The sequence below is a fragment of the Vicugna pacos genome, chromosome 10, assembly GCF_048564905.1.
Source record: "Vicugna pacos chromosome 10, VicPac4, whole genome shotgun sequence".
NCBI lineage: Eukaryota > Metazoa > Chordata > Mammalia > Artiodactyla > Camelidae > Vicugna > Vicugna pacos.
The window spans coordinates 43,363,605-43,387,378 of NC_132996.1; the positions used below are offsets into that span (position 1 = coordinate 43,363,605).

General features: G+C 35.9%; 1 long non-coding RNA gene across 3 annotated transcripts in view; it reads left to right on the plus strand.

The window, feature by feature from the left end:
• Nucleotides 1-207: 207 nt before the first annotated feature.
• The window catches only part of LOC140698747 (uncharacterized), a 142,836-nt gene continuing 119,269 nt past the window's right edge, over nucleotides 208-23,774 (plus strand). For all 3 annotated transcript variants that reach the window (XR_012076634.1, XR_012076632.1, XR_012076633.1), the window contains exon 1: nucleotides 208-295. This is a non-coding gene — a long non-coding RNA (uncharacterized lncRNA). The remainder of the gene's footprint in view (nucleotides 296-23,774) is intronic.

Sequence of the window (23,774 nt, forward strand, 5' to 3'; positions counted from 1 at the left end):
ACTTCACGTAGTGCTGCTGAGAAGGATTTTTGTAAGCTATTCTTTCGTACGGGATAGCTGAAGCGGGCATCTTTTCCAATGCTGATCACACCTCTGGCTGCTCCGTGCAGCCCACCTCCGCTTCCGTATTGCGCATGCGCTCCTGGCGCGCGCGTTCTTACGTCACCAGCGCGTCCACCTGAGCCCACTTCCGCAAAAAAGCCGCCAGCTGCGGGCTTTCTCCTACCTGCTCCGGATTCCTAGTCACGGCCAGACGCCCCCGGGGCTCCGAGCTCCCTCTGGAGGCCTGATTCAAGTGAGTTTTTTTTAAGAGTAACATATAGCTGGATTGTGTGTGTGTCTGTGTGATTTATCCATTCTGGCAAGTTTTGTCTTTTGGTGGATGTATTTAAATCATTTGCATTTAGGATAGTTTTTGACACTAGTGCGTAATTCTGCCATTTATTTTTGTTTGTTTTCTCTTTGTTTCTTTTAGCTCTTGGTACTCTGTTTCTTTTCTTGAAAGTTTTTTTAGATTCCTTCTTTATTTAGTTATAATGTGCTTGAGTGTATCTCTTTGCATACTTTTCACAGTGGTTGCTCATATATTTGTGACTTTTAACAGTCTACTGGTGGCAGTCTTTTATCACTTAAGTGAAATGTGAAAACCTCACTTTCATTTCCTCCACTTACGTGTTGCCGTCTTAAGTATTAACTTTTGTTTCAGCCATGAAATATGATTTATAAAACTCATAAAGGGAAGGCATAGTGTGTTGCATCTACCCTGTGTTTGCTCTATTGTTTCTTTCTCTTTCCTAATGCCGCAGGATTTTTTTTTTATAATTATTTCTTTTTTACTTAAATGGCCTTCAGTCAATCCTTAAGAGTAGGCGTCCTTCAGTTATTCCTTAAGAGTAGGTCTGTTTGTGAAAAATTCCTTAGTTTTACTTTGCTTTGACTTATTCCCTCTGCTTGAATCTAGCCTTCACTTTTGTATCTCTTTGTGGGTGTTGGGATTCTCAGGCCTAGTGTTTATTGGTGATTACCATTTACGAGGGGCAGAGGAGTAAACTTACATGAGCTTCCTTTTGCTGCTAGACTGGCAATCAGGAAACACTGATGTGGGTCTTCTGTTGTGTAGATAAGACACCCTGCCGCCAAGTTGTGCAATCCTGGCGTCTTACCCAGTTCAACTTTTCTTTATCCTTTTCAGATTTCTCCTTTGGTTCTCTCTCACTATTTGCGTGTTTTATAGTTATACTTATAGAGGAAAAGGAGAGAGATTTGGGTCTACACTATCTTCTGAGGACCAGAAGCCATAAACTGACTTTTGACTCAAAGTCCTTACCAATTTAATGATGCCGATTACTTCAAACAAACAAACAACAGCACACTACCGGAAATGTCTTTTGGATTCAACCTCATGCTGAGTTCTAAAACCCCTGTGCTTTATATACAACTTCTGTGCTTTATATAAACCCTCCATGGAAACTAGGAGGGTTCTCAAAAGTCTAACATACAGTGATGATAGGAAAATTGTTGTCTTTACCAAAAATTTTTATGTAAGTTTAGAGGTGCCTTAACCTTATTCCCATGTAGAAATTGCAAAGTTTATCTTCACTGGCCATTCTGCCCTTTGTTTTTCCTTCTGGGTGAAGTTCCTTTCTTTGTGCATGGAGTCTTTCTGCAATAGTAAGCAATATACATGAGTATAACCTAGGCAACTCCTCTTGTCGGTGATGCATATTTCAAACATTGATGTTTCTTTTGCTTTCTTCGTTAGAATGCTTGTATTCCATGTTGTCTCCATTCATGAATTGTCTGGTTGACTAACTCATTTGATTAATTTGAGCAAATATATTAGTTTAAATTATGCTTACCTTTAAGCTAAGGTGTTAGCTCAAATTAGCTTTAATTATGCATATATTATGCTTAGAAAGCATTTGCATATAACAGCCCTTTTCAGTGTCTCAACCTCAAAGATACTTAATGTAGATATTTAATATTTTGTGACTGGATAGTGGCCAAATGTTTTGGGTTTCTGTTTTCCAATTTATAGAGAAAGGAGTTGAACTAACTGAAGTATAAAATTATTCCAGTATTATGATTGTAATTGAATACATGTGAATGTGTATAATTAATCATGTCATTCTTCCTATTCCTGAAATGAAAGAAGAACCCATACCTCCCCCCAATTAAATTATTGATGATTAAGGAAAGGTATAACCATGCTGCATCTGCCAAGGATTTATCAAATATATGCATCTGGGATATATTGTGGACTCAGCTGCTGTATTCATCTGTTTGGAATAAATAGATATATGGAGAGATGAATGATCCTCTGATTTTAAGAGTATTTTATGTCTTCTATTTTGCTTTCTCTCTGCACACATGGTCGCATTCTACAGTTAGAACATGCTTATGCCATGAAAAGAACATTTTGAAACATATATCCTATGTCTCATGCTGTTGGTACCTATTGTTTGCTACTAGAATATTAAGGGAATGATAATTTGGCTTTGCCCACTAAATCTCAGGTATGCAAGAGTTTCATTTATTGGCATTGGGTCTCATAGTAATTAAAGATGAATTGATTTTATATATTCTTATCTGTGCATTTTTAAGGCAAAGGGAGATGAAAACGAAGGGAGAGGAAAAGGGAGAGAGAAACATAATTAAGAAAGAGATAGATAATTCCATCTACTCTAAGCAAAAGCAACCTTGACAAGTTAAGTAACTGAGTTCAGTTTTTGGCCTGAGAAATGGAAGAGCAGTAAGGTAGAAATTCAGGACTCCAGTGAATGCTTAATAATTATTTTCTGTTCTCTTTTGTGATGGGGTTAAATTTAACATAATGGAATGTGTAGAGAACAATATTTATCTTCCTTTGTACTCCTTATCTAATTTGGGGTCTTATTTTAATTAATTAATTAACTAATTAATTTCTGATGGAGGTACTAGGAATCGAACCCAGGATGTTGTGCATGCTAAACATGTGCTCTACCCCTGAGCTATTTCCTTCCCCCCCTAACTTGGGGCTTTAGGCTAGGTGATTAAGACTATACATCTGCCTTTATTTGTGACATGATGTCTTTTAAAACTCCAAAATATTTTGGTTTGTATTACTTGCTGTGCAGCCACAGGGATCACAAATGATTAAGATGTAGTTACTAGCACCATGGAGATAAGCTGTGTCTTCAGCAACTGCAGAAATGGCAAGGGGGAGAAAATGATTGACTGGAATTAGATATTTAGAGAGGATTTTGAGCTTTTATTGAGTTCTTAGATGCTTTCTTCATGTGGTTGTACAAATATTTAATTGCATTTTCCTCTTCTCTGAATCTTAATATTACTTCACAAAGCTTGAGTGACTCTGAACATCATATTCCATTTTTGCATAGGTAAGAGCTGTTTCACAAAAGAAAGTTCTGTGAAAGTAAATCCCTAATATTTTTATCAGTTTATAGACTGCTGGGATAGAGTGGATAAAAGTAGCTAAGAGGTTTTTTCATATCTTTAGCTAGCTAATATTTTATGGTGTATTTTGTTTTGCTGTCATACTATTGGCTGCCTGCCATTAGAAGCAAATCATTAAGTCAAATTTTTATACATCTTATCATTCCAATCTATTTATTTTACTAACAAGACTGTATTTTGCATGCTAACCTGGAATTAAGGCACTCTGAAGATTTATTTGGTTATAAACTGTTAGCAAGATGATAATTATACCAATACAGAAAGTGTGCCACTTTGACAATAGTGTACATACTCTCTCTCTCTATATATATACGGTTTTAACTAAGATACTAATTTTTAAGATTTCTTCAATGGTGCAGTTTATTTTATTATTAAATACACATGTAACAAATTAGAGATGTATAGAAATGAAGAGCAAATGACATTTTCCATCCAAATAAAATTATTTTTATTGTCACATTTGAACTTATGCTACTATTCACATGAATATACATTGTATAGAATTGTAGTCACCATGTACATGGCTTTTCTGCCTTTGGAATAGTGTTATAAACATTTCTCCTTCTCTTGAGAGACTGTAATTATGAATTCCAATTTTGTTCTGTTGCTATTCCATAATTTACTAAGCCATCTTCTCTTTTAAGACATTTGTGTTGTTTCCTATCCATCTGCCATCTATGATTTCTGTCTGTAATTTTATAGTAAAGAATATCTTATTGTATGATCTTGTGCATTTATATATGTATGTGTGTGTGCAGCAGTGTGTATAGTTTCTGTTCAGATATTCTCTGTGATGAATTTCTCATAGCACGGTTACAGGACCAGCACTTAGAAGTTCGTACGTCGCTATTGCTGTGTTATTTTTGCAATTCTCCTAAAAAAATGTACACATTTTTTTCGATTGTATGATTTTTAGAAGTGTCTACAGTATATAAAAATATTATTGCTTGCAAATGTAGTGTGAGAGTCTGGCTCCATTTCAGTATATGTGAAAGCTCCCTAATTTGTTTTTTGACTTAGAACATTAATCTCCCAATTTTATTTTCTTTATTCAATATGTACTTTCATCATTAAATAAAGAATCAAGAAGTCAAGTTTTATATAGGCTTTTGAAGAACTTTTGCAAAGTTTTGTTTCTTCTTGTTTAATATGTGAAGAGATTCACAAGCTTAGGAAGAAAAAATGCTTTTAGCTTCTAACCCATTATGCTATTCTGAATATCCTTTATCCTATAAGCAATTTTGCTGTAAATAATCTTTCAGAAAGATATTTTTATAGAAGGTTGACTAACTAAACGTATACCTGTCAGATCAGTTGAAGCATTTTTACTGCTAGGCAGTAAAGGTTTTGTTATTGCTGTTCTTTATCCACGTTGTACTGATTCAAGAGTGCCTAGGATTATGTTTAACGTTTTGTGGAAATTTTGAAGATTGTAAAAATGAGCCCAGCCACAACATGTAGCTAATTTTTGGCCTTATTAATAGTTTATTAGCCTTTATGTGCACTAAGGCAGGCAGATAGATTTCACCTTATGTACCAAATCAGCTCAGCTAGCTGTGTTGTTGAGGACAGAGAAGACCCATCTTGTTCAGTAGGGGAAAATGCAGAAATGCTAAGATTGAGTGATTTGTCTCGTATGTCACTGGACTGGGGTGAGCATATACTTGCCACATTCCAGGACCTACATGTTTTTATACTAATCCTTCCTGTTGGTCAGTGTAGATCAGCTGGTATAAGAACACAAAGAAAGGTGAATGAGCCACTTATAGTTTGTAATTCTCTGAAAAAATTACTGCTTAGAAAAAAAAGTCAAGCCTGTGAGGCTTTGCGGCAGAACTCCGTTCTTGTCCAAATATTCTGTTTACTGTGTCTCTCATTTATAGGACTGTAAACCAAATACTGCTAGAGCTCACAAGCAGATAGGTTCCAGTGAAGTCGTTATGGAAATGACAGGCCAGCAAGAAACAAGCACCACTCGAAGGGTTGGAGTACTCAGATTTATTACGCCGGCGGGCTCAGAGGGGCTTCTGCTCCAAAGCTCTGAGTAACTTCCAAGACGTGTGCATGGGGTTTTATAGGGTTAATTACAAGTATGGGGCTATTAGCCAATAAGGCTTGAACAGCAAAACCAAGGAATCAGTACACTGGAGCTTATCCATTAGGAACAAATCACGTTACTGACACTTGTTGAGCTTGGATTTACGAGTTAGCTTGTTAGCCCAGTAAACTGACACTAAACTTCAGATTTATGAGTTAGCCCAGCAGAACTTAGATCAGTAAACCGCCACTTATTACACTTAGATTTATGAGTTATCTTGTTAGCCCAGCCCGGCTTTTCCTTCTCAAAGTCAGACCTGCATCCATCTAAATTGTGCCAGTTCTCAACACTCACGTGTCTGCCTGTGGGGCAGGGATGTCGCCTGCTTGGAGACATTGGGAAATGTGTAAAAGTCTATATGGTTGTCACAACGTTTGGTGCGTGTTACCAGATTGGGTAGGTATGGCTCAGAGATTCTAGAAGGCTGAAATGCTGAGGGTAGTCCTGTATAACGAAGAACTTGCTAATGTCTACTGAAATCTCCAGTGCCCACCATGAAAACATCCTAGGAACTGGACAGGAAGAGTCCTGCTCACATGTCAGAAACTCTCAAAAAATAAATATTTTAAAGAATTTAGGAGTGCGTCTTTCACTTGGGATCCACACAGCTTTTATAACCCTAAACATACTTTATCAGGCCCTGGGGAAACTCTTGCTTAATGTCTTCAAAACAAAGGATGATTATGTGTGAATGTTTTGAAGATTTCTGGGAGATGTCACTGCTAGAAATGCAAGGAGTATTTGAGAAACATGAATGCTTACATAGAGAAAAGAACAATTAACATGTCACATCTGTTCTTTCAGGTAGCATGAATGCAATCAATTCCTGCATAATTAAAAACTGTTTACAAGAAGAACTGAACACCCATTGTCTTGTTTCTGTCCGTGCTCTGGTTTCTGTTTCCACAGTTGTTCGCAAATTATTGCTATGTTCTGAACACTTGCACTTGGCTATATAAGGCATATTTTGTAATCTGAATAAATTCATATTACTACTAAATCTCTATATTTGCATGTCTAGATGTAATGTGCAAGAAACAAGTTACTAATTTTTTACATTGGCCACAAAATGGACATTGAATGCTCAATGTTAAGAATAGTTTTATTTTATAAATTTATTTAGTATGACAATCAATTAAATAAATTTTCTACCTTATTTAAATATGTGATTTGAAATTGGGTATTAATTTATATAAATAGGTAGTTTGCCTTTTAATTTAATAATCCATTAAATAAAACTTCTTTGGAACACATAAATTTTAGAAAGTCCAGTAACTTAAGAGGAGGTCATTGTTGAGAAGGGGACTTAAATATTAGTAAAGGCTTTGTCCTGAAATCATTGAATAATGTGTCACTCACCCATATTTAGTTGTAATTGTATAGTTTAGAGTAGCAAATACTGGAAAAGAAATGAAATTTAATTGTAAGTAAGAGAGATTTGAGACAACTTTTAACAAGCTTCGAATCAAATAATGTTAAATTGTCTGAAATACAAAAATTGCCAAGTTCCATTAGTAAATGTTGTTTTAATATTTTACATTATCATCATATTAAGTATATTTTCATATTTGTAGGAATTGATGAAAAATTATGCTATGAAAATCATACTGAGTTTATATTATTTGCTTATAAGTAAGTTGTTGTTCTCATTCTTACTTTGACACTATCTCTAAAGGTCTAGCACACAGAATTTCCATGTGTCTTTAGTTACTATTTATTTTTGTAATTTATTCTCCAACTCAAGTAATGTTTCAGGGATCCTGAAAGAAATAGTCTCCAATGATCTTCTTTGCATATTAAAGAGTGAGTGTATACCTCAGCATGTGGAGGGATTTCTAGAAAATAATTATATTTTTTGTCACAGTTTCTCAAAGGTAATTATTTTGACATGGGTATAAATGTGACCTGGTTTATATGCAGTGGTATCACATTTCCTCAATTTTTCCACTTCAGCAGCCTGGCTAACATAAAATGCCTACCTCAGTTAGAGTTATCACCATTTTAGCTTGAGCAGCTGTTAGGATGGAGTTGTTATTTGAAGGTAGAGAGAACTGTAGGAAGATTATGTATGGATGTGGATAAAAAATAATGGTATAGATTTTAGACATGTTAAAATTGAGATGTCTGTTAGGCATTTGGTTTTTACGACTCTAGAGCCTCATCTCTTATCCTCTGGGCCTTTCTTTTGCTTCAAGCAGTGATGTGACAACCAGCTTCATGTAGGGAAACCCTGGTAGCCTCTCACCTCAGATATATCATGAATTCTTCCTTCTGGCATTCTCTCCTGCTGGATATGGGGCATCTACTGGGTCCTACCCCATTGCAAGGAACTTGAAATCAAGAGAGAGTTAACATCTCATGCTGTAACACTTGACCAGTTATGGATGGGAATCAGTGGATATGTTGACTCCTCAAATTCAGAGGGATAATTGAGGCATGATTTTAATTGCATAATTTTAGGAGCCATAGAAATTCTTGGCAGAATTAAAGGCCAGTTGACTTAAACTAAACTTATTTGGTAGCTAAAACAAACCTTACTGATGTATAGCTGTTTATAATCCTTATTTACCCATTTAGTATTCTTTGTAATACTCTTAAATTATATTTTTTAAGATTATATTTAAGTCAGCAAGTTTTTGCTAATGGGAAGAAATATTGCAAACATTATTCTTCACATTAAACTATTAAATATTCTATGTTATAATATTGTTATTTACCCACTGATACTGTTACATGAAATATACTTACATTGTATGCTTTTTCCCATCCTTTTTCATTAGCCTACCTTAATCTTTGTATTTAAAGGAGGTTTCTTATAGACATCATAAGAGTTGAAGTTTGCTTTTTTTTTGTATCCAGTCTGTCAATCTCTAACTTAACTGGAGTGGGTAGACAACTTACATTTAATCTCGTTATTGATAAATTTGGGTTGAAACACAGGCTATTTCAAATAGACCTTTGATTATAACGTATAAATTGCAAAAGACTGAAACTTAGGAAGATAGATATCCTTACTATATGTAAAAAGGTCTCTAACTAGATAGAATATTGCATATAATATTGACAGGCTGATAAAATAGACATTAAGGACAGAAAAAAGCTGAAATCTGATTATACATTCAAGTTGGTTTCTCCCTATATAGATAGAGTTGAGAAAGTTTTAAGAGAGCAAGATATGTTCAGTATTTCCATTTCATCTTCATAAAATAATGCTCTTCTACTAGGAAAGCTATTAAAAAGGACCAAATAGAAAACTTTTTAATGGGATATTAAAAGTTTAACTTTTTATGTATTAGTTTTTCCTGTCCCAAAGATTAGTGCTTTGATCTACTAGTTTGGCTGTGTACAATAGTCCATCATTTTTAGTCATGGGCAACTAGGCCTTTCAAAGGTCATTTTTCAAAACAGAGGTATATTAACATTTAATGAAAAGATGAATTCTTCGTGGTTTGGGAGTTCTACTTTGGCAAGAAATTTTGACCTTGTAAGTTTGTTTTTCTTCCCCATTCTTTCTGGCTATTCTTGCTATGTTTGTCTTCAATTCTTTGTATGTTCGCCTTCTATTCTTTATATGCTCCTATTAACCTCAAAGCTAATGTAATATTGATTTTTTTCCCTGAAGTTATGTTTTGTTAGAAATTGGAAGCATTTTTCAGATCAAATGATATTCTAATTTTTAACTGTGAGACATTGGCTGAGATGAATTGTTAACATGATGGAATAGCTAGGAAAACTTATGATCCCTTTCATTACACCGTAGTAACAGAAAAATGGGAAAGAAGGGCAGTTCAGCTGTCACAATTTTACAGCAGTGCTTTAAAACCAGTTAGGTAACTTGAAATTCAGTGCCGACTGTGTTTTATGAATTTTTTTTATAATAAAGAATAATAAATAGTTAAAAAATAATAATGGTTAAAAAAGTGGTGGTAGCAAAAGAGAAGTGTATGGGCTGAAGTGAATTCCTAAGTTATCACGTCCAGATGCGCTGTCAGTTAATGGTCTCATGATTGCCAAATGTTTCTTTGTATATGGTTCTTGGATCCCATTCTTAATCTTAAGGATGCCTCTGCATTTCATCAGTTCTGCAAACATCTATTGTGCAGCTACAATTCATAAAGACCTGCCAAATAAAAAAGAAAGAAAATACAGTTGAGGGGAAATACTTCTTCCTTTCACCTCATGAACACCACAGTCACATGCTCTGCCATTTTGGGCCACACATTTTTCATTCTTTAAAAAAATAATAGAGCATAAGGATTAGGAATGTGCATTTTTTGGAAGTAGACAGTTGTAGCCCTCATTGTTGTAGGATTCTGGATAAGTAGGGCCAGTGCAGGTACTAATAACATACATCTAGATATTTGAAAGTTATAAATTATAAATTGTTATGAATTACTAAGTATAATATTTCCTTTGCTTCTATTTTGAAAAATGTGCCTTTGTTATTACCTGGAAGCTCAGGTTTTTATTTAAAGTGTTCAATCATTGTAGAGTCCTGCATAAAAATAAGGCATCATGGAGAGGCTTGGCCACTGGACTCTAGACCTTGGTCCCCAGGCTGTAGTCCACCACCTTTTTTCTTAAGTCTCTTTTCTGTCCTATAAGAATGGGGTCACAGCCTGCACATCCTTGCTCAGTCCCTATCCCTGCAAAGCTGCTTGATCACTCTTCAGGTTTAGGGTTGCCCGCATTGGAAGTGTGTACCTGGTTGAATGGGAGCTGAGATGAGTTTCTAGGTTTGCTAATCTCTCAGCCCCGTGGTCCTCATGCCCTATGGAGTAGCGCATGTCAGGAGGAGGCAGAGTTCCTCTGAGGTGTAAGCCCCAGGTCAGGGGCCACACGTGCCTAGTTCCCAGGTTGGTACTGTAGGTAGACTTACATTTAAATCTTTTTTTTTTTTCTCCTCCATTATAGTTGTGTGTTCTTTAGTTTAGAGCCAGAGTGCCTGGGATTGTATACCAGCTTCATCACTTAATAGTTGTGAAACTTTGGGAATATTATGTAATCCCTCTTTCTCTCAGTTTCCTTATCTGCAAGTATGGGTAATAATGGTCTCTAACTCAAAGGATTGCTTTGAGAATCAACTGAGTTGATATTTATAAAGTGCTCAGAAGGGTTCCTGTTATAGAGAAAATGCTTAATCACTGATTGTTAAACTAGTAAGTTTCCTTAGTTGCAAGCTTGGAATTTTAATAATATCTTCATCATAAGGAGTAGAAAAAATCAGTAAGATGATGTACAAAAGGTGTTATTCCAATGGTTGGCACAGAATTAGTGTAGTGGATTGTTAAATAGAGTGTAAAGAAGTAAATAAAATATAGCTCTAAACATATACATCATAAGATTAAAAATTAGATCCTCTCTGCATTTTTATTGGTCTCTAGTACATTTTGTTTTTTTTCTTTGACAGTGACACTGTATGTGTTTGTCTTGGCTTTGTAATTTTGAAGGCATAAATATTCCCCTTTTAATAAATTTACATCATTTTTCATGGCCATTAATCTGAGAAACTGGGAAGTATCACCTCATATTTGCCATTGTAAATTAATCCATTCATTTAGTTGATAAATGTTTGTTATATGCCCTATTTATACAAAAGTACTGGGCATTTAACTTCATAGCTAACACTGGGACTACTAAGACATCATCAATCAAAAGCGTGGGTTCACTTTGCTTTTCTCTAAAGCAGTCATCTACCCAGAATGACCAGTACATGATGAATTAATTTTATCTTCACGGAAAAGCTGTACAGAAGGTTAAAATGTAAATTAAAGTATACACCCACTGTATTCTTTTGGAAATTGCTTTAGGAATGAATATAAGAGTTGACAGTTTTCTTTTCTCCAATATTTCTTTATTTCTAAAAAAGAAAAAAAAATTAACAATACTCAAAGCCAAGAAACAGTAGATGAGATTCTTGAATTTATATAATGGAAGATGGCAGTGTCTACTTAAAGTTTCTATAATTGCTCACTTACACTGAAATGAGTGGGCGCATTCACAGAATGGTCTATAAAGCTGTGCATAGTCTTTAGAGTACAGTGTTCAGATTACTGACACTCGAAGATTATAATCTATTCATAATTTGCTAGTGAGAGAGAAAATGTAATACAGTCATTTACAGCTATTTTCAGGGGAAAGGTCTAATTTGGAAAGTAAATTTACGCAGAACAATGGTTGCTGACATGTTTAAATGATTCAAAAGTGTAAATTATTAGGTTTTTAAATATTAATTTTACACACACACACACACACACACACACACACACAAGCTAGCCTTTAAACATAAAGGGGTTTTAACTATTCATAATTTAATGGTGTTCCTGCCAACTGTTGTGTCCCAACTAGAGAACATATTTAGATTTCCTATGAAACTCCAACTTCTTTTGAGAGTCATCAGTCAAAGGGTGAATGTATACCACTTAAAGATACGGAGTTTTCTAATGGTCGTAAAGATAAAGTTGAGACAGAGAGTTTGTTTCAAGTTTCTGTTGAGTTGAGTCTTAATCTAGTACTTTATGAAAAGGCCAGCCTTTCGTTAAATTCATTAAAAGCATGAATATATACTTCTAAGTTTAAACGTTTTAGCTATCTCAGAATTTAAAATATCTCTGAAATTTCAGAATTGTGTCGCATAGTATTTCTGAATAGAATGAAATTTAAAAGAAATGTGGATCACATTTTAATAAGTATCACTGTTCCCATTTACACATTCAAAATAAACATATTCCTTCAAAATGTGTTTCCTAAGAGTGAAATATAATGGTTTCATACATTTAAACCTACTCTAGTGCTCGGTAAAATTTTAATACCAAGGCCACTTACCATGTAACAGTCTCTTGTTCTCAGTAAATCTGCATCTACTTCTTTTTGGTGTTTTGGATTTGTCTGCGTGTCTTTCCCTTTCTTGCTCAAAATATTTTGGTTAATTATAGAATTATAATATTTATAACATATAATATATTTCAATGTATTATAATTGTATAATCACAATTTCCTTATGACCACTGTACCAATTTTTTAATTATTTAAATCTAAACTATAATATGTTCATTAAAAAAACATGAATCTATAGATTGCTTGGAGATGGTTGTCTTCTTCCAATAAAGAGATTCTCATTTTGCTTATAGGAATTTTATTTCCATACTTAATTATTTATTTCAGCTATTTGATTCACTAAACAAACAGTGATTGAATACCTATTAACTGAGAAGGCAGCATACTTCATTTTGAAGTCATGCTGCCTGAGTTCAGATATCTGTTCTGCAATTCAGTAGCATTGTAACCATGGACAAATGTATTTGCCCCTTTAAGTCTCAATTTCTTCACCTGTGAGCTAGACATAACACAGTATATACTTATCAGGAATTTAAGGACTAAATGACTTTGTCTTCCAGCATTTAGTCCAATGATTGGTGTCTTAGTTTGGGCTTTTGTAACAAATGCATATTAGACTGAGTGGTTAGACAACAAACATTTATTTCTTATAGTTCTGGAGGCTGTGAAGTCCCAGATCAGGGTGTTGGCAGATGTGGTGTCTGGTAAGAGTCCACTTCCTGGTTTGCACATGCCTAATTTCTTGTTTTGTCCTCAGATGGCTGTAAGAAAGCAAACTCTCTTTTATCTCTTCTTACAAAGTCACTAATCCCATTTATGAGGGCTCCACTCTTATTATAACCTAATTACTCAGTGAGGGTTAAGAATTCAACTTGCAGTCTGGGTAAACACAAACATGGAGTCCATAGCAGTTGGCAAGTAGTAAGTGCTGTATTAATATAAATCTGCCTTATTCTCATTCTAGCTTCTTATCATATATCAGACGTTATTCTGTATTGAAGATGGATGAACATAAAACAGAGTTCTTAGCCTCAAGGATGCATCTACCTAGTGTATAAATTAACAGTTTTGTTTCATAAAAATAAACCACAATAAATGTGTGGTGTGATGAGTGATGGTACGGAGTGATGGAAGTCTGCCCTGTGTTATAGGAACACAGTGGGAATCATCTGAATGGCGCTTGAGCTAGCGGTGGTGTAAGAATTGCATGATAGATCCACTCTAGCATACCCGCCCTCTGAGGCTTTAATTCTTTCTTCTACCATCTATCATCACAATTCTGGCATTTCTACCTCACGCAGTATGGACCATCAGAGTCTTTTTCCTTCAAGGCGCCATCCTAATAGCATGCTTGGAACCCCTCTCTGGTCCTTCCAGGATGGTAAATGCTATACACTAAGAGTGCCCCCCAAAATAGATAGACATCCCTTAGCCAATTTAATACTTCATTCCCCTTGATCGTACACCCTCAGGATCAAGCCCAGTACCTCTGTGCTCTCCCTGCTCTGGCTGGTAACTGCTGACGAGGTCATGTGACTCTGTTAGAGCATAGTCCTTTTTTTGCCCGCTGCCAGGCCCAGTATGTCTGTGGCTGGGTTATGTTCTGACTTAACTCAAGTTTTTGTCCTCCTGGGTCAGTAGTAGGGCTGGGACTTAAGCATTCAGGTGGAGGAGTAACCATGTCATCTCTGAGCGAAGGGGGAGAACTAGTCATGTAATGAATGGGCCACTTCTGCTGTCTCAGAGCTGGGAAGGAAATGAGAACAACCTCTCCTGGATGATATTTGCCATAGGAATATTGCTTTGCTGTAGCTTTTCCATAATACTTTTGTTCTTTTATATTTTTACACATGTATAAATAATGGGAGGATTTTGAAAAGCATACATTTGATATTGATTTGTCCTTTATCATATAAGATTTACTTTTGAACTTTTAGAAAAACCGGGTGTCAGGAACCTGATAATTTGTATTTACTGTGATTTGTCTTTTAAATAAAGGAACTGAGAATTAGAAAGGAGATGAATAACATTTGATTTTGATAAAGAAAAATTCTTCTATGAAGGTTGAAAGAAGATCAACAATGTTAAGAGATTCTGTAGCATAAAAATAACTATCATCTCCACTTTTAAATGAAAAGTGGAAATGTGTGATGAAGTATGTGATGAAACCTTGGGAACCTTTCTTGTAAGTAGCGATAACATAGCTCCTGTCTTTTTCAGATAGATTTGTTTTTGGCAGCCAAACCTAGGTTTTGCAGACTCCAAGTAAAAGCAGAAAAGCCACTGTTGTCAAAACAAAACACACCTACTGTAGATTACTGTTACAGCTTTTTATTTTGCTTTTTTTTTCCTTTAACCAATTGTGGACTTATGACAGTTATTTTACGATTTACTATAACTCAGTTTAACAAATGACAAAAATCAGAGTTGTGAAGGTAGCACACACAGCTAAAGCAGGATTCCTGGTGATTGTTGGTTACGAAGTAAGGGGATGATTTAGAAATAATCCTGGGGTCATGCACATCTCACTTTTATGAACAGACCGCCGAGCTTAATGGCCAGAAAGGATGCCTAATGGCTTTTCAAAAATTGTTGCTAGCTTCTAAAATAACTTTTTAGAAGTGACTTTTTGAAGTAGAGTAGATCTTCTGTAACTACGTCTGACAACAGAAACAAAACAGATATAGAAGCAAAAGAAATTAAATCCATTTTAGGGTGTCAGACGAGTACAAGCAGTTGAAACCTGATTATAAAAAATAGACATGCCATTTAGAGAAATGCTTTTCATTAGGTTTAAATTGCCAGAATATCTGTATTTATATGTCCCCTTCTAAAATTCTGTTGGCATGAGAACATAGTGACCAATATTAATAAGGTGGCATATGCATCCATTCTTTTCCATTGGTGTCATATTTCGCTGGCAGGCTTTCAGCTTGTGTGAGTACAAGTTGTTTGTTATTTGTATTTTTCATTTGTAACCAGACACGCCCATTTTGAAAGTATATGGTAAGCATTTTATCACTATGTAAAATAACACTATAAAAGGCATTGGGTTGAATACCATACGAAATGGACACAGATTTTGGCCTTGGTGAGTTTATAATGCAATAGAGTACGTAAGTGAATAACCATGTAGAATAGGTTAGGTCAGGCTGAGAGCATCTCTCTATTTCATTTTTATGAGTATCTTGCCTCATTTCAAAAGTTATTTGAAGTGGTTTTTGGTGATAAATATTTTACAACATAAAGCAAAATAATGAGAGACATTTTATGTAAAAAAAAATATAACTTGAAGTTAGGGTAAGGCCTACATATAAGACACATGCCAGAATGTGTATGGCTTTTTACTTACGACTTTAGTATAAGATTAGAAATTTTCCTGTGTCACAGTCTGAAGAAGGTCTCTCTTTGGGTTCTTTGTAAAGGGGTATCACCTATCGTGGTAGAATACATCCTCAATAAAAGCAATAAATATTTCAGTGAACATTCTACAGTAATTTCTTATGAGGGGATAGTTCATCTAGTTCGGTTAAAGCAAAATTATTAAAAGCAAAGCAGTACATTTCTGGTATAGCTTTCTGAGGGTCAGATTGTACCACAGATCAACTTCAGCCCATCTAAAGGCTGCGCTTCTCAACTTGTGTTAAAAACATATGCAGAGATGCATGGAAGTGTGAAGGGGAACTCAGAGCCACAGCATACCATCATGTAAATGTCAGTTGGTGCTGTGTTACGTAAAAGTTTATTTTTTATAAAAAATAAATACTGTGAAGTAGTTTTAAAAATTTGTATGTAAGGAAGAGGGGTGAGAGAATAATGAGTAGGAGAGAGAAAAGAAGAGGAAGGAGTGGGAGGAGAAAGACAAAAAACTTTAAAACAAACAAAAAAATTACCATCCATTAGAGTTGGAAAATTTCAGGTCTTGAGAAATGTACTGAAATTAAACATATGAGTGTAATCTGTTTGGGATGCACTCCGTGGGGCTCAGACTTCAGGCTGTGTCCCAACCTCCAGTTGCTTTCCATAGTCCATTGCTTTTCCCAGCCCACATTAATCCTAGCAGAGTTTCCATTATTATGACAGATGAAGAGGCTGGGGAGAAGTCAGGCTGGTCTAAAAGAATAGAAATTTGCCGAGAGTAGTGGTCAGAGATACAGGTTTTGGAGTCAGAAAAAAACTGAGGGAAAATCTAATGCTGTCAGTTATTAGCTATGTCACCTTGATAAAGTTACTTAGCTTCACTCACCTCACTTATTAGTCTTACCTTTAAATAGGTATAATCGTAACACCAGTCTCATAGGTTATTTCAAGGAACTGTATTATATATAATTAATTTTTTGATAATAGATGCTCTTAAATATTCAAATGTATGTTAGCTGCTTCTTCTGACATAGGAAGAATAATGTCTGGTTATTTAAAAGAGTGATAGTGAGTTCCAAGCATGGATGGTAAATTGACTTTGAAGACAATTTCAAAAGAAGAGCTTGAAATATGTTTCATAAATTTGAGAAGCTGACCAAGATGATGGCCTTGAAGATTAAGGCTAATTTGGCATATTTATTACTAAAAAAGTCTGCCTTAGATTCACACCGTGAATTATAGTCTACAGTTATTTTATATCCAATTTTATTTGCTGTTATATTAATTCTGAAATTGATATTGTTGTAACAGCTGAAGCCTGTGTAACAAGGACGAGGCAAATGTTAGTGTGCTCATTTTTCAAGTAACCTGAAGATCATAGAGTCTTTGACATTAGGAAGAGCAGGCAGAAGAGAGAACAAGAATGTTATCAACAGTACAGTGCAAGGCTCACAAATAAAGCCTTTGGAAATTTATGATTTTATAAAATAAAAAGCATTCAATTTTGTGTGTTAAAAATGGGAAAAATGAAGAAACAACATCATATCACATAAATAGATAAATAGATTAATATTGATGGATAGATCTATCTCACCTTGATTCAATACTGTCCTTGTCTCCACGTGGGATGTGAATCATGTAATTCTGTCTGTCATTGGATTTACTGACAAGTATGAATTACGTTTGATACATAAAGTCTAAGTGTTCATAAACCTAGGGATATAAAAACAAGACAATGAATATGCTTAGTATTCAAAAGCCCGCAAGATATATTGCATGTCTTTCACTTGTGTTTCGCCTTATTGAGTTACTGTCTGTGATTTAGGCTGGTGGGCTTGTCAGCACTGTCTCCACATAGCCCCTGACACTCTCATCCCCAGTGAAGTCCTGCCTTTGGTGAATCTTACTTTTTTCTGGGCTCTTTTATGGGTTCATTCAGTGAGCACATATCCTAGATAGATGTTGGTATTAGAAGAATATCTCAAAACATGTAGTTGTCTTCAACGACTAACAACTGCAGTTGAGTCTAGCAGATGAAGCTGTTGAGCAGTTAGCAACATACAGGGAGGAGCAGCTTTGTACACCTCCACTTCAGATAGTGAAAGCAGGAGGGCTGGGACGTTAGCAAGAGATTTATCCAGGAGGTATATTAGGTGAGTTCTTGAAAGAGCTACTTCCCTTCTCAGCAGGGTGGATTGCAGTTTGGGGACATGGGAAGGACAGTGAATATCACTCACCAAGGCAAATGCACAGGGAGAACACTATGGAAACAGAATACCGTGTTGGAGAAATTGTCTGTACTTATGTATGTTTCAAGTTCACATTCTAATAGAAATGCTGGTGTTGAAATGAAACAGTGCTGGGGAGAAAATCAGAGTTCGATCAGGAAGTAGGCTTGTTCCTAAATGGGACCCAGGGAAAGAGTACCCATGGAGGCCCACGTATCATGTGTCTAAAGTTTTAGAGATTAGATCTAAGTCAAGTTAACTGTTAAATAAAACATACATCTTTCTACATGACGTATATATACCGTCATACTGACCTGGAGGATCCAACTCTAATCTAAAAATGTTGGATTTAGTGGGTTTCAACAAAATGGCCCAAGAAGAAGAGAGCCGGTCCACCATCTACCCTTCTTTACTTTCCACACCTGGTTCCACCTTGCACGGGAAGGGACCTGTTGTTCAGGCCGTGGAGACCCCGGCCCACAGCTCTGCCACATCCCCACAAACAAGAACCTCTTAGACATTCACTGGGACTAGAGATATACTTTTGGGTGACACAGTTCACTCTGGAAAGTAGGGATCTTGGGGAAAGGCCATTGTAGGCCTTGAAAGAAAGTTCAGGGTCATTTGGACAGCAGATTAGATGAACTCAAGGATTCTGAGAATGACCTAGAAAGGTGCTGAGTTGCCCCTCCCCTTGACCACACAGTCTCCTCTTCCCTTGGGTAGGAGTAGAACCATTATGGGAACTTCTGACGTGTGGGAACTAGTGCCTTATATGCTAGTTTTAGAGTTTGGGTACCTTCATGTGGACTAAAGAGAGCTATCAAAGACTTTTAAACAGTAAATGTTTTATGTGCAGTTTTGTTTTTTACATAGCTATAAATTTGAGGAAGGAATAGATAGGAATACTTTTCTTTTCAAGGCGAAGCGTATTACATATTGTCAGACCTCTTCAAAAGGCCTCATTTATTAAAGTGCCTCATGCTAGATATAACTAGAATTGGCAAGCTACTAAAAATGTGTCCCTGACCATTTTTCATGTGTAATGAATGCTCCACTTATTTCAAGTACCCTGAATAGTGCTTCCAAGTTGTGGATTTAATCCTTCCAGTGAGACACCCTAACAGAGAGAGTAATAGATGTACTTCAACAGAGATTTGCCTATTTCTACAGTAATTCTCACACTACTGCTCCTGACATTGTCTGTTTACTTTGACATAAAGAGGCTGGAGAAAGGAGAGAGGCAGAGAGCGGCAGAGAGCTAAATGAACATAAATCTGGTGGTAGAATCTAGGCAGCCTGGTTTAAAATTGCATCATCTAATTGCTCCTCATCCATCCCTTAAGGATGCAGGTTGAGACTATGCACCGATCCCCAAGCAATTCACCTCTGAAAAATTACTCACCTACATGTTGACCAGTGTACTAAATATAAGAATAATTCTAGTGATGAAAGAATAGTTCTAATCTAATGTAGAAAAATTTGAAAACAGTGTGCCTGTTATCTCTGTCCTTAAGGATTAAAAAACAAAAATCTCTTTTTAAAGAACACACATTACAGGCTGATGCCTTCGAGTTTTCTTTAACATTGGGCTTCTAAGCAGGAGAATGATTTGACCCTGAGTTGATCTCTTAAATAAAGAATAAAAAAAATTCTATCTCTGCTGATACTAGTGGTTTCCCTGTCATTCTGTCATTCCTAGAAATGTAGATTTTGAGTTAGTTTGGTCTGCATGGTACATAGTGAAAACAGTTATAAGGATGGGCAGACCCAGATTCTGGTATCCTCATCTATACAGCATGGACTCTGGGATAACTTGTACTTTTCCACATGGTAGAGTTTGAACTTTGCATTCACATGGGAAGCCTAAGTTTTAATGAGTTCTTTGCAGTATATGTGGACAGAAGACTTTCTTGACCTGGGAATTTCTGAGTGGCCTAGTTGAAAAGTAGACTCCCTTAGTTTATTTCCTCCAAGACAGTAATAGTTAACTCTGGGTTGTCACTGAGCCACGGGAAAGGTGTTGAAAGCTGTGAACTCTAGATTCAGAAAACCACTTGTATCTACATAAATTCAAACTTTTAAAAGTAATTTCAGGGAGATCTTGTCTTGCTCTGAACTTACTCATGGGATCTCTTAGGTGTCCTGGGCCTCTATATTTTTTCAATCATGGGATCCACAGTTTTCTAAAACCAGACAATCTGCATATGTTAGGCATTCAGAAAGTACAAATAGGACAAATCTTAATTTTTCTTGGAGAACTAAATTGGGGAGAGGAGGCTATGATTAGAATGATAAAATTCCTTTCTTATTTTCCATTAAAAAATGGAGTCTCTTGAGTAAAGAAGTTTTTAGTCATTCTAGAATTTTAATTTAGTCAAGAATTGTGCTCCCAAAAAGTGCTCTTCCTTTACACATTATGGGAAGCTAGAGCTTAGGGGTTAAACCCACAGTCACTTATAGTCAGATTGACTAAATTTGTTTCTCTCAACCTCTCTGCATCTCAATTTACCTACAAAACACAGATAATAATGATACCTAGCTTGTAAGGTTATGAGTATTAGACAAGATTACTCATGTGAAATGTTTAGCAAAGTGTCTGACACAGTAAACACTCAATAAATGTTAGCTACAATTTTTATAAGAAGAACATGCATATATGAAAATCTTTCTTTCTTTTGTTTAACAGATGTGTATTTAAGAGAAAGTGACTGTCAGAAAAGTCAATATGTAATGTCAAGTACTGACATTTACACTTGGCCTTGGAAGTGAATTGTTAATGGAATTTTTTAGTGATATGTACAGACCTCTTCTCTTTGAGGCTGGTCAGGTCACAGTGAGTGGAGTGAGGTAAAAGATCAGAATAGTAACCAGTGTCTAATGCATACGTATATTAAATGGAGCTGAGGAACACTCCTTTTCTGGAAGTTTTAGCTTTCAAGGAACAGTTTTAGAATGTTTAATAAGATAAGTACAAGATTATTTCCTCTTGAGATAGAACATATTTTATTCTCTAGATTTCGCAGATTTAAATTGGATGAATGAAGAAAGGAAATGAATCTTGCTAGTGAAGTCCTGAATGATGTGACACAATTTGAATGCTAGAATTTTGGAGTGTTTGGAGAACAAAGCTTATATTGGCATTAACTCTGCTATTTATTTTCCAAAAATCTTCTTACATTCTCTTGCTTTCTATTGTAAAATTGTATTTTGAGGGAAAATTGTCACTACATATTTGAAATGCTATTATTCCCATTTCAATACAATTGCACTGAATATGCAAATCCATATCTTCCAGCCCGCTCTGTATGAACAGCTTGGAAATGGAGATAACAGTGTTAACGGAGCACTGGGATCTTATTTTGCAATCCAACTAGGCATCCAGGGAGCGACACTTATTATTCTTTTCAATTTCATTATTATTTCGATCCGACAAGGGATGTGCAGAGTGTCTCTCTTTTGCAAAACGTTCTAGGAAATTGAGGCTGCCAATCCCACCCACAGGAAAAAACTGATAACTTTTCTAGGTCAACCTATCCAGGTGTATTTATTACAGGAATGCTTAACTTTGTATTTCTTTCTTCTGCTTCTATAAATCACAGTGTCTTTCCAGTCTACTACCGAGGAGAGGAAATCGTTCTTTGTGTTTCTATTTGGCCTGAGGATGAAATTTTAACAAACTCTGTGTCACGTATGACTGTAGAACTTAAGACCATTTCTCATAAATACTGGCAACATCCACATAGCCTTATTATTTTTTTAATGACTTCTGTGTGGCTACTTGGAATGGTACTTTGTACTTTGGATTCCTTCTTTCAAATATTTGCTCTTGTTATTTTTCGTAGTTCTAATGATTTTTACCCTCCCTGTGTTTACATAAATTCTATTTGTAGTTCAAGGCCTTATTCAAGAGTCACCTCTCCATGAAGCCTTCTCTAACTACCCAACGTGTTTGAATCATCCCTTTCTCTCTACAGGATTGATTGTGGCATTTCTTTAACATTTATGAATGGCTGCCTGCACAGAATCACATTTGACTATTACATGTGCAAGTGTACAATGTGGATTTGCTGATGAGAATATCAGAATATCCTCCAAGCCAGAAATATATCTTATACTTTTTGCATAGGCCTTAGGAACTAATGTTATGTTCCATCATCTAAGTTCTAGAATCCAGAAATAGTAAAAGAGGCTTTAGCTATAGATACCTTTCTTGCTGGACCCCCTTCCAGGTCTCCAACATGTTCACATACAGGAGGGATCGTGCAACTCTAGTTATAGGCTAGAATCGTGGAGCACTGCCCCAGTCGGGGTCACTCTTTGCCCTGTGGTGATCTTGTGGCTGTGGGTAAAACATGTGGGCTGCCTGTCCTTCAAAATCCCTCAGTCTCCCTCCAACCCCCAGTTCACCTTCTGCTGTTGGTAGATTTCATCAAACTTTTGGACCCTATCTTTGAACCTAAAGAGTATGATAAAGAAAAGGTAATGCTGTACTCCTTGCATGGGAATCATAAAGACACCAGATTCATGACCATTTTCTCTGCTCTCACCATATCATGGTGAAAGCAGTGTCTCCAGGACTCATGGAGTGCAGAGAAGGGGTGGAGAGGACCTGGCTGAACTGAGTGGGGCCAAGATAGATGAGAAGGTTAGAGTTCCCCTAGGGCTTGTCCCTGGGCAAGAAGTCTCTTCTGAGTAAGAAACTGCAGAGAAAGTTACATAGGCAAATTATCAATAAAAAGTTGGAGACTAGGAAACTTTTCTAAACAATTATAATAAAAATAAATTTCAATCAAACATGTTAGAAGAAAGACTGAATTATCTTTCCATTCCTCTAAAAAAAATATTATGAAATTGCTGTTCTGTGTTGAGACAATTAAAGAGTACACATCCAAATATTGTAGGAAAAATATATTATGGAGATGTGTCTCTCAGGGATATTAATAATCATAATGGGTTTATGTTACTTTTAGCTTTTGTGATAGTTATTTATTTGTTATCTTTAAAAAAAATGTGTTGTCATTTCTTCTTTTAAATTCTATATAAGTCCTAAAGCATTCATTTTTGTACCTACTTTTATTTACAGGTTTTATTCTTCTCTACAAAGCCTTCTCAATTTATAAAAGCTTCGAATGCCAGAAAATCTTTTTTCCATCTTAGACAGAATTGCATATTAAACTGCTTCTGGTACCTTCACATGGATGTTCCAGTGGTATTTCACACTCAATATGAACTCACCAGTTCTCCTGAATCCACATCTTTTTTTATTCATGTGTTCTTTCTCCAAATGGGACGATTTCTACCCACTTGAGGTTCAAAATTCAAGTCAGAATTTACCTCTGACCAGCCCTTTGTGAGCTGAATTACTTCTCTGCCTTGAGCTTCCATTGATTCCGGTGCCTTGTTTTATCAGAGAATTCATCTTACTGAATTTTCATCCATTGTGGATTTGTCCATTTTCCTCATTAGCTTCTTACATCTCTGAGCATGGAGACTCATGAATTCTGCTTCTCTTTATAGCTTCATCTAGCACAAGACCTAATTTAGAGTTGTCACTAACATAATAATACAGAAAACGTGCATACTTTTTTTTCTAACTCATTGTTTCATTGATTCACTTAACCAACAGGCAGACATGGGGTCTGTGCTGGGGGCAGGTGCACAATGAGGTTTAAGATGCAGAACTGTGTTTTAAGTTGCCCTCAAATTTTATTAAGTGCTTTCTCTGCTTTGGGCCCAAGAGCCTTATGAGGTAGATGATGTTGTTGTTGTTGTTGTTGTTGTTGTTGTTGTTG